Source organism: Epinephelus lanceolatus, chromosome 5 (assembly GCF_041903045.1).
Source record: "Epinephelus lanceolatus isolate andai-2023 chromosome 5, ASM4190304v1, whole genome shotgun sequence".
Classification (NCBI taxonomy): Eukaryota; Metazoa; Chordata; class Actinopteri; order Perciformes; family Serranidae; genus Epinephelus; species Epinephelus lanceolatus.
Genome location: NC_135738.1, coordinates 46519669 through 46531346, shown reverse-complemented (window position 1 = coordinate 46531346; position 11678 = coordinate 46519669). Strand labels below are relative to the sequence as shown.

Sequence of the window (11678 nt, the reverse complement as noted above, 5' to 3'; positions counted from 1 at the left end):
CTACTAATTGATACATTGTTGATTCTGATGATGATCTGTCAGTTATTTTTATGATTGTCTATAAAATGACAGAAAAGTTTTTATTTTGTTTTTACCAGAGCCAACAAAGAGCAGAGCAGCTGTGTTACAGTTACACATTTACAATCTTGTGGAATACAAATTCCTGCACTGTGTAATATAATGTTTTTCCTTTGTTACCATCATGTTCAAGAGGGTTTACTGCAGCAACTAGTTCCTGCATGTCCTGCTGGTTAAGTGTGCTAAAGGAGTAGTCTGCATGAGATGCTGATGCCAAGTCGACTGTTCTTTCCTCATTTGCAGCTTCTGGATGGTTAAGTAACAGAAGATGTCTGTCTAGTGTGAAAAGCTGAACTGGGGTTCTGTTCTGTTCAGAGGAAATTGAATGATTGTTGAATGCAGCTTTAAACTCATTCAAAGTTTGGTTGATCCTGGGAATGTACACATAATGAAGACAAAATAAATCTGATTCATTGTCTACATCCCAGGCCTCCATTGACTCCAGCTCATAGAAAATAGGTGCAAACACATCACGGCAGTTCCTGTTCAGGTCTCGATTGAAGCGTTCAATCCGCTGGTTATGGACAGAGCTTCCAGTCAACACAGAGTTTTCACCTCTATGCTCTCTCATGTGTTCACAGATCTTGACATTCTCCCCTCCATGATCAGTTTGGATGTGAAAAGGCCGACCATGTGCACTGATGACTGAGTTTCAGCTCGATTGTTGCTGAGCACTGCAGAAACGTTAACATCTTACTGTAACCATCCATTGCACAATGTACAACTAATTTCCATCGAATGAGTTTGTGATTGCCATCTATGTGCCAAATATAGTTTGGAAAAGGCACAGTATAAACTCGTCTTTGTATTGTTGTTGTTCTTCTGGACTCAACGCCAGCTCTGTCAACCCTTCTTACAGAGTCTCTGAGACGACGTCTCTGCACTAGAATGTTTCTTGCACGCAAATGTCCATTAAGCATAACTTCTCCTACATGAGGATGTTCTGCCTTGATCTCACTTATTGTTACATCCAGTTCTTCATCAGAAATGTTTGAAAACTTTGTTCATCTTATGTTGTATTCCCGCATCAGCTTGTATAATGTTGGTCTGGAGAGCCGCAGGACTGAAGCAACTTCGGAAAGTGTTGTTCCCAGCAGCAACAAACCTTCGATGTCCTCCTTAGAAATTATGGCACTCCCCTCCTTAAAGAGGGAAGAAACACACAGGTCATTCAGTAATACAATACCTTATCTTATTTTGTCATGCACAGGAAGTAATCATTATATGGATGCCACCTAAGAAAACACATTGCTAATACGTACGTGTTAATATATTGTTTAGTTGTCTGTGTGTGTGTGTGGGGGGGGGTGGCAGTATTCTACTGGGCAGTACACTTGTAGAACAATTTGAAGGCAATGTAAAATAAAAAGATGAAATTAGAAGATGACATTTCAACAACTGCATTTTCAAATGTGCCCCTTACACCTGGAAAAACTGATGTGATGAAAGGAAATGTATGGCTCCAGCAGAATTTGTTGACATTAAGCTCAATGTATGTGTTTCATGGACAATTAAGAGTGACAATAACTTTTTCTAGCTAATATTTCTCAACTTCACTTACTGATCTCACTGATGCGACCGTGGTGGCAAAGCTGGACGTGCTGGTGGGCGCCGCTGGAAGTGCCTGTGGGTTACTGTGTGGTGCGGTGACCTGAAACAACATCCCATACTGATAATTTTAACACTACAATATTAAATGTCAGCTAACAGTGAGCCAGAACATAAGCTCCATAGAGCACTTGGTTTTGTTACCAGCAGGACTCAACACTAACTTTTCCCACGCATGCTGATGAGCAGTTGTCTTATTTTGCATGCCTACATTTTACATGCCGTAAAAATCGACAGTGACTCAACCCAGAGATCTGCAAATCATTTTAATCTAAATATTTAGTTGCGTGACGCTGCTTACCCGCCAACATGTCGGCCAAATAAAAAATCTAAGGCAACAGTAATGATCGTCATGCACGCAAAAGCTAGCTGACTGTTTGCTAGGTAGCATCCGTCACGTTAGCAAGGTATCTTAGTGATGAATAAATGAGTTAACGCTAATATTAAAACTTGACTTACCGTTAATGATGGGAACGGTACCGGTTGAACTACCCCTTGAAGTGCAGCCCGCACACCCGCCAAAACCGCCCGTTCAATATCCTCTACTTGCGGGGAAACGGCCATGCTTGAGTCCCGATTATCCCTGCGGCCCTCTTTCACCTACTGATCCCTGATCAGCGGTGTGGGCGTGGTTGTGCGCCCGTTGCCTTTAAGGGACGTGGGATATTTGCAGATTTTCTAAATATTTAGCTTTACACTCAGCGAGACATTTAGATTTAGATTTAACATTTAGATTTAGATTTAATATTTAGATTTAGATTTAACATTTAACATTTAGATTTAGATTTATTATTTAGATTTAGCTTTAACATTTAGATTTAGATTTATTATTTAGATTTAGCTTTAACATTTAGATTTAGATTTATTATTTAGATTTAGATTTAACATTTAGATTTAGATTTATTATTTATATTTAATTTTAACATTTAGATTTAGATATTATTTAGATTTAGATTTAACATTTAGATTTAGATTTAACATTTAGGTTTAACATTTAACATTTAGATTTAGATTTAACATTTCATTTTTGCTCACATATTACCAAGTTTTTAAATAATTTATGTCTCAAATGTGTGTAAAATGAGCTAAATGTAAAGAAAATGAACTAAATATTGAAAATATATCAGTTTGAAAACTGTAATAAAGTTTTTAGATTTGGCACCCCATACCTGCCGTCTTCACTCCACCTGTCGCTGGTACTGATCGGACGGCTGTCCGGTCCGTCGAGGGTCAGCAGAACAAACAGCTGGGGAAATCCTCCTCCTACCGATGCTGGTTGCTGAGGGAGGCCGTAAACAGGCGCTCAGGCAGTCTTCCTCGCCCGCAGCCACCGAAGGAGCAGCCTCCGGAGTTGAACCGCGTCCCGTCACCGCAGCTCTCGCCCGCCCAGCCTGCCCATCCTCAGCCGGTGAGTTTGCCTCGCTCCGGGGTCACTGAATTTCCGCTGTGTCCTTCTGACGGCGCTCAGCCTGCATCCCCTCAGCCACTTTTCTCTCCCACCACACTCATAATTGGAGATTCCATAATCAGGAATGTACGCTTTTTCAACGCAACCACCCTCTGCCTTCCTGCTGCCACCGTCCCTGTCATCTTGGAAAAGCTCAAAAACATTCTGCCGTCACTCCCGACCTCTATTAAGCGTCTGATTATTCATGTAGGTATTGTTGACTCTGCCCTTCGCCAGTCTGAACTGACTAAGATAAATTTTAACAACCTTTTTCACTTTTTAAAACAGACTGGTAAGACAATCTTCATCTCCGGACCCACTGCTCCACTGTCCCGCGGTGCTGGCCTTTTCAGTCCTCTACCTCAACTTTTGGCTTCAATACTCCTGCAGGGCTCAGGATATGGCTTTTATTGACAATTTTAGGCAAGGCAAGGCAAGTTTATTTCTATAGCACAATTCAACACAAGGTAATTCACAGATCTTTACAGAGACATTAAAAGCAACAAGACACAATTTAAAACAATAAAAACAGTCGATTAAAAAGGGAAATAGAAATTGAGAATGATAGTGATAATAATAAAATACAGTAACATAAAATAAAAACAGGCTCAATACATTGAACAGTCAGGATAAGAAAATAAGTAGAGTAGTAGTAAGTAGAATAATAAATCAATAAAGGCATAAATCAGCAGTGTGCAGTTAAAAAGTATGGGCAGTAGAATACAGCAGGTAAGTATTTAATCTAAGAGTACGCTTCAGTAAACAATAGTGTTTTTAGCCCTGATTTAAAGGAGCTGACAGTTTGAGCAGACCTCAGATCTACAGGAAGTTTGTTCCACAGGTGAGGAGCATAATAACTGAATGCTGCCTCACCTTGCTTGGTTCTTGTTCTTGGAACACACAACAAACCTGTTCCAGATGACCAAGGGGTCTGGATGCTTCGTAGGGAACCAGTAGATCAAGCATGTATTTTGGTCCGAGACCATTTAGGGCTTTGTAGACCAGCAGTAAGATTTTAAAATCTATTCTTTGACTCACAGGAAGCCAGTGTAGCGATTTAATGACCGGTGTAATATGGTCCAGTTTCCTGGTGTTTGTAAAGACTCTGGCGGCAGCGTTCTGAATCAGCTGCAGCTGTCTGATTGATTTTTTGTTAAGGCCTGTAAATAACCCATTGCAATAATCCAACCTACTAAAAATGAATGCATGAATAAGTTTTTCCATGTCTTGTTTAGACAGAAACCCCTTAATTCTAGCTATATTTTTAATCTCTTTTGGAATCGCTGGTCTCTTTTTAGAAAGGACGGGATCCACCCAAACAATCAATGCTGACAGTAAACATTCAACATGTCGTGCACTATGCCCCACGTGACTGACTATTACACTACACCTGATGTTGCTCTCAATCGCAATCCAGTTTCCCCCTCTTCCTCTACGGTTTCATCACAGCCAACAACTATCACCAGCTCCCCCTACTGTCCTACTGTCAGCTCCTCTGTCATTCCAGTTGTTATTAGTAATAGGTCCCGTTTAAAGCACAGTCACTCCACTGCACCAAACATGTGTAATCTAATCCATATTTCATCCAGTTATAGGGAAACTATTCTGCATACTCTCCAGACGCCACATCTTGCAAAAATGTCGCTTTTAAATGTCAGGTCACTCACAAACAAGTCCTTCATTTTAAATGATTTTATTTTAACCTATAACTTAGACTTTTTATTTCTTACTTTCTTAGACCTGGTGAACTCAGCTCCTTTTCTGAGTTATGTCCCCCAAAATATAACCTTCTTAACTCACCACGGCTGACTGGCCGTGGTGGGGGCCTGGCTGTGGTTTATAGTGATATTTTTACCTGTAAACCCATGTCAACTGATGAATACACAAGCTTTGAATTACTGCTGTTTAAGATTGAACAGTCTATTCCAGTACTGTGTGCACTTATATACCGACCCCCTAAATTCAATAAGGCTTTTATTGATGAATTCTCCGATTTTCTATCTTTTATGGTTACTAAATCTGATAACCTCATAATTTTAGGTGATTTTAATATCTGCTGTCCATCTAACCAACTTGGTCGGGATTTTACACATTTAATGGACTCTTTCAATCTTACTCAGTCAGTCATGGGTCCTACTCATATACACGGCCACACACTCAACCTTATTTTAACTCTTGGTATCCCGGTTCCCAGTATTCAGATAAATAACATTAGTTTATCTGATCGCTGGCCCATTATGTTTTCCACCTCTCTTCCCTCCAAAACTCCAAAACCCAGTTGGCCAGGAAACTATTCCAGGTCTATTACCCCTCTCACTGCCAAACAGTTCTCGGATGCTTTCTCCTCTGCTGTCATTAAAGCTCCCCCTGCTGGTCTGGACACAGAAGAATTGGTTATACGTTTCAACTTCATTTGCATAAATATTCTTGATTCAATTGCCCCTCACAAAATCAGGAAAGCAAAGACTAAAACTCAGCCCTGGCTAAACTCCACGACTCGTGCAGCTAGGCAGGATTGTAGAAGAGCAGAGCGTAAGTGGAAAAAAGATAAGCTGCAAGTGTCTTACCAACATCTGAGAGACTGTCTGGCAAATTATCAACACTGTGTCAAAGCAGAGAGAACTAAATATTTTTCTGACATCATTCTCAAACATGCCCATAGACTCAAAGTTTTATTTAATACAATAAACACAGTTCTTAACCCTGCAGTCACAGAATATCATGAAACAACACCGGATACCTGTGAAAACTTCCTAAAATTCTTTATTAGCAAAACTGATAATATACGATCTCAGATCTCACCGCCCTCCCACAATCCATCAGAATTAAGCTCATGTTCCTCATTTCTCAACAATTTTGTACCAATTTCTCTTTCCTCTTTGACACAGATAGTCTCAAATATGAACCCTAGCACTTCTCCCTCAGATATTTTACCTTCATGTCTTTTTAAGGAAGCCCTGGAAACCATTGGGCCCAGTATTTTAACGATGATAAATAGCTCTTTGATCAATGACTGTCTACCAAATTGTTTTAAACATGCTGTCATTCACCCTCTGATCAAAAATCCCAACTTAGATCCATCTGTTCTTAATAATTATCGTCCAATTTCGAAGCTCTCCGTTGTTGGGAATAGAATGATGTTATGTGTTTTACTATAAGTTGTGTTTCACTATATAAGTTTTAGATGTGTGAACAATGAGAATACTGAGATGATTTCAGCTGATCTGAATGTGTTTGCTTTGCAGAAGTGGAGAAGTACAGGAGAGGAAGAGACATGAAGTCTGAGGAGCATATACCGCAATGCTTAGATAATTAGTTTCATATATGGTAAAAAGAATAGAAAGTGATGTACAGATAGTAAGGTACAGCACGTGTAGGGAGTTGTGTTGTTCTCTTGTCTTTCAAAACAGGAACCACGCCCCCACCGCCAGCGGGAAGGAGTCAGATTAACACGAGGCAGGGGCGTGGTGTGGTGAAGGAGGAAGTGGAACTGCCAATGAGAAGAGGACAACGCCTTGCGTGCACAATGACACTCTGTTACGCTCAAATATACTGGGTCAGGGAAAGGACAGGAGGTCAGACTTCGTGAACTGACACACCTTTGTTGTTCGTCAGGGACGTGAAGTTGAGACCCAGAGCTCTGTAATTTTATTCCTTTACTGCTTAATAAACTACATTAACTGAGACCGAATATCTTCTCCTATTGCTTCATTAAAGAACACGCAGGACTGAGCTCACACATAACACATTAGAGAGTAGGATGAGACTCTCAGTCCATCACCGTCTTATCCAAAATCCTTAAAAAAGTAGTTTTTTTGCAACTTTCTGTATCAATCAAACACACTCGATAAATTTCAGTCAGGATTTAGGAAACATCATAGTACAGAGTCTGCTGTCCTGAGGGTGACAAATGATTTGTCATTGATTTTAGATTCAGGAAATTACTTTGTTTTAATTCTGTTAGATCTGTCGGCAGCATTCGACACAGTTGATCACTCAATCCTCCTGGATCGCCTTAAGCATGTTGTTGGCATTCAAGGCCAGGCCCTTCAATGGTTTGCCTCCTACCTTCAGGACAGATCAGCCTCGGTCATAACTGATAGTGTGTCGTCATCTTCTGCTCCAATCTCCTGCAGAGTACCTCAAGGATCTATATTAGGTCCTATTTTATTTTCATTGTACATGTTGCCTCTGGGGTCTATTTTTAAAAAAACACAACATTTATTATCACTCCTATGCTGACAACACCCAGCTTTACCTCCCTCTGAAACCCTGTGATCCATGCAGTGTTTCATCCCTTTTAAACTGCATTGAGGATGTAAAAACCTGGATGGCAAAAAGCTTCCTCCGGCTGAACCAAAATAAAACGGAGATCTTAGTCTTCGGCCCTGCAAACTGCCCCATGTCAATAATTGATGCCCTCGGGCCTTTGTCAGTAAATGTAAAATCCCATGCAAGAAATCTTGGTGTCATCTTTGATTCTGGTTTAAAATTTGACAAACAAATAAATTCAGCTGTTAGCACTGCCTTCTACCACTTAAGATCAATAGCAAAAGTTAAATCACTACTGTCCGCCAAAGACTTAGAGACCCTACTCCATGCATTTATTTCCTCTCGCATCGATTACTGCAATTCCCTTTATACTGGACTCAGTCAACACTTTCACACCTGCAGCTGGTTCAAAATGCAGCAGCAAGACTCCTCACTGGTACCAGAAAGATAGACCATATCTCCCGTGTACTGGCCTCTCTTCACTGGTTACCAGTGAAGTACAGAATTGATTTTAAGATCATTTTATTTATTTTTAAAACACTGCATGGACTGTCACCAGGGTACATTTCTGATATGATCATCCCCTATTCCACCTCCAGACCCCTTAGATCTGCTGACCAATCACTGCTCCTCATTCCACGCACCAAATTAAAAACCAAAGGTGATCGTGCATTTTCAGTTGTCGGCCCAGAATTGTGGAATAGTTTGCCACTAAATATTAGAACTTCCCCCTCCATCGAAGTCTTCAAAGCACATCTGAAGACTCACCTTTTTTCTTTAGCCTTTTAATTGTTATCGTGTAGACAGGCTCTTGTGTTTATTCGATTGTATTTTTTATTTGTTGGTTGTCCAATCGCTGCTTGTGCTACAATTTTATGTCACCAAGATATTATATGCCTTTACTAATTTACTATATTTTGATTGATAATTTCTGTGTTATGTGAAGCACTTTGGTCAACATCTGTTGTTTTTAAATGTGCTATATAAATAAACTGACTTGACTTGACTTAATTTAATTATTAATAAAAATTCCTAATTGATAGTTTAATGTATTTTTTAAGACTGATATAATTTATGATTTAATGTAAATTAAGTCACATTATTTAACATAATTAATAATTATTAATAATAATTCTTTATAATTTCTGATAGCCATTTTGATACTTTATTTGGAGGCATGTTACGAGGTCAGGTCCCAACAAATGCTGCCCAGTGTTAAGGCTTAGATCACAACAGCAGCCACCAGGGAAGCTAAAGAGGGAAGGGCAAGGGTTCAACTCAAATGCAGTTGTCGGGCATACAACACACTTTTAATGGAGAATTGATGCCACGAGCCAAATTCAAAAACTAAATAAAATATAAAACTACTAAAAGAAAAAAAAAATATGTCTTGCTAAAAGGGCATTTATCTAGATAGAGGGGCAAAAGGGCAGGTGATTCTGCACCACCTGGGATCTACCTGTGCACATGCCTGACTTCTTCTAACACTGGCAATACCAACATTTCCAGTAACCCTGAAAAGCAGACTGATGAAATGTTAATGGATGTGTTAATTTCCAAATAGGTATTTTAGTCGCTTGTTTTGAGACCAGGGACAAAAGCATTCATTCAGAAAGTTACATCGCTGACACTTAAAATGTTCAACTTTGCTATGATGCACTATCTCAGTCTGTCTCTCTTCATCTGTTGTGGAGTTTTTTTCTCTGTACAGAGCATTTGTTTTTAAATCTTCACCTCCACAAGTCAATGGTTAGTTGCTGCTCTGTGTGCACAACAGGAAACCACGGGCTCTGTTTTCATGAACCCAGCAGCGCAGCCAAATCACACCCACCCAGTGCATCAGGAGCATGCCAAATGCACTTTTGGTAACTTCATGGCCAGGCTCGCCTGGCACTCCTATAAAGTATTGGACAGGAGCATAGCCATCATTTCAGAATTATTGGGGACAGATTGTTCAGGAGTAAGATGATTTTTTTTGATGATTTTTAAAAAATTCTCTCCCATTCAATTGCACTTGTTCTTAGCAGCTAAGCAACCAAACTTAATAACTAAAAACACCTGATGACTAGGGAAAGAGGTCATCTTCTGCAGTGGGTAGCCACAGTACATCAACCACGGACTGACTCAAGTGCTTTAATTAATTATCAAAATCATAAATTAAATGATGAAATAAAAACTCAGAGACACCGAGTTCTAGCTGTGTTGACACAAATGACCCTCAAGGCTCAAGATGATAAGTAGCCATTTATTAAAGTGCAATTAAAAAAATAAAATAGTAACACCACATTAAACTCCCGTAAAACATCCTTCCTATCATCCATCATCCTATTTTGCAGCGTATGTCAAGACACCATACTGTCCTCAGTGCTTTTCACCAGGCTGCTGCTATTGGAAGTTATTGCGGCTGTCTGTATACCTATCTAGTCTAGGTGAAGCACCCAAACGTGTTTCTGCGCCTCTCCTTAGCTGCAATGAATCGCTCAGTCTCCTTTTTAAGCAATCCAGTTTATCTTTGTGAATATGACACACAGCAACACTGTTGAGCTAAGACTTTATCATTGTGCTTCAGAGCCAGGTTCTGAGGACCATTAAAGCTTCCTTAAGCCTCAGAAAAAGAAGCTGGCACCATATGATGCAACTGCACAAGTACTTCCATTTGGTCAAAGAAGCCGCTAACTTCTGGCAACATTCTGTGCAGATGTGAAGCCCTGACTGTATCTGACTGATTTTTAATGACAGCTGTTGTCTTGATTTTTTGTTTTTCCTCCTGAACATATTACCCATATAGTCAGTGACAATTGATTTAAACTATGTAGTTGAGGGGACAGGTGTGCTTTGCAGCAACAAACTGATATAATGCTGATTTACATGAGAATTCATGTAAATTGGAGGTTGAACCATGAACATAAATTACAGATCGCCTGTAAAGCATTCTAATGCTCAGTCTATCATAATTAAAACAATTGGAGACTAGAGACAAACTGATATATGAGTCTAATAACATTATCACATAATACATAATAAATTGACATCATATCGGACAGGATGTAAGTCTTTTGACCAGGCAAGGCAGCCAGCCCTGATGGTATCACAGCAGGTATCATCAGGCTGTGCACTAATGAACGGTGTGGAGTACTCCATTATGTTTACAACTTGAGCATGGGTGTAGAGAGACCCCCAGCAGCATTGTAAACATCATGTTTAATACCTGTGCCAAAGAAGAGCCACCCCAGGGAATTAAATGATTACAGACCTGTGGTGTTAACTTCCACCTCATGAAGGTTCTGGAGAGGCTCGTGCTGGTTCGCCTCCAACCCCAGGTGAAAGAACATCACGACCCCCTGCAGTTTGGCTACCAGGCGAATATGGGAGTGGACGATGCCATCCTTTACCTGCTCCATCGGATCCACTCCCATCTAGAAACATCTGGCAGCCCTGTGAGACTCATGTTTTGTGATTTCTCAAGTGCTTTTAATACCATCCAGCCTATTCAATTGAGGGAGAAGATGTTCAATATGTACAATACACACGTGCTGATCTCATCTACTTTCCAGGCGAGGCGCAGTTCATCTCGAATGAGCCTATCCACCTTATTCCTGAGGGCACTACTGTAGAAATGATTATGTGCGCAACTTCCCGTGAGATAGCAGAAGTAGCAGTAAGCTAGTTATTCCCATAGTGGCTAACCGTCAATGCTCATTCTTTTCGAAAGTAATTTGCCTTCAGTTTAGCAAATACTGATTTATTTTTTAACAAATATTAAACGAAAGTTAACTTAGCATTTTCTAAAATGTCTTTGCGGAGCTCTGGTACCTGTTGCACTGTCCGTGTCTGTAACAACTAACAACCAGTCTAAGCTAAAACTTGGTCTTCAGCAACTGTGTGTTGAACACGTAACCAGAACAAAAAGCCTCAATAAATCAGAAGTTAAAAAAATGTGTAAACTGCGTCGTTAACGCAGATGAGCTGAGGATTAGCTGGGAAACATCACATTTATTCACTTTACATGGAGCTACAGTTAATACTGAATTATTTTAAATGTTTGCCAAATGCGTAAGTATCTCTTAATGAGATACTTACGCATGAAGTATCTCTTAATGAGTCATCAGAAATCATCTTTAGAATGAGCAGATATGAACAGACCATGTTAAAGTTAACAATATTTTAACAGAGTAAGGCAAGCTAATTGCTAGCGTGCTCGGTTGAATGCAAAAAAGACAACAATGCTTTGAGATGTCTGTCAGAGATGGCAGAGGTATGATCACATAATCCT

The 11678-nt window shown here is 39.9% G+C and overlaps 1 pseudogene across 1 annotated transcript; it reads right to left on the bottom strand.

Moving 5' to 3' along the window:
- Nucleotides 1-130: 130 nt before the first annotated feature.
- LOC117260783 (uncharacterized) lies at nucleotides 131-2450 on the bottom strand (annotated as a pseudogene). Its single transcript, XR_013491681.1, has 3 exons — nucleotides 2146-2450; nucleotides 1640-1729; nucleotides 131-1220 (listed from the first exon to the last, which is right to left on the bottom strand). The product of XR_013491681.1 is annotated as an uncharacterized LOC117260783 (transcript).
- Nucleotides 2451-11678: the final 9228 nt, after the last annotated feature.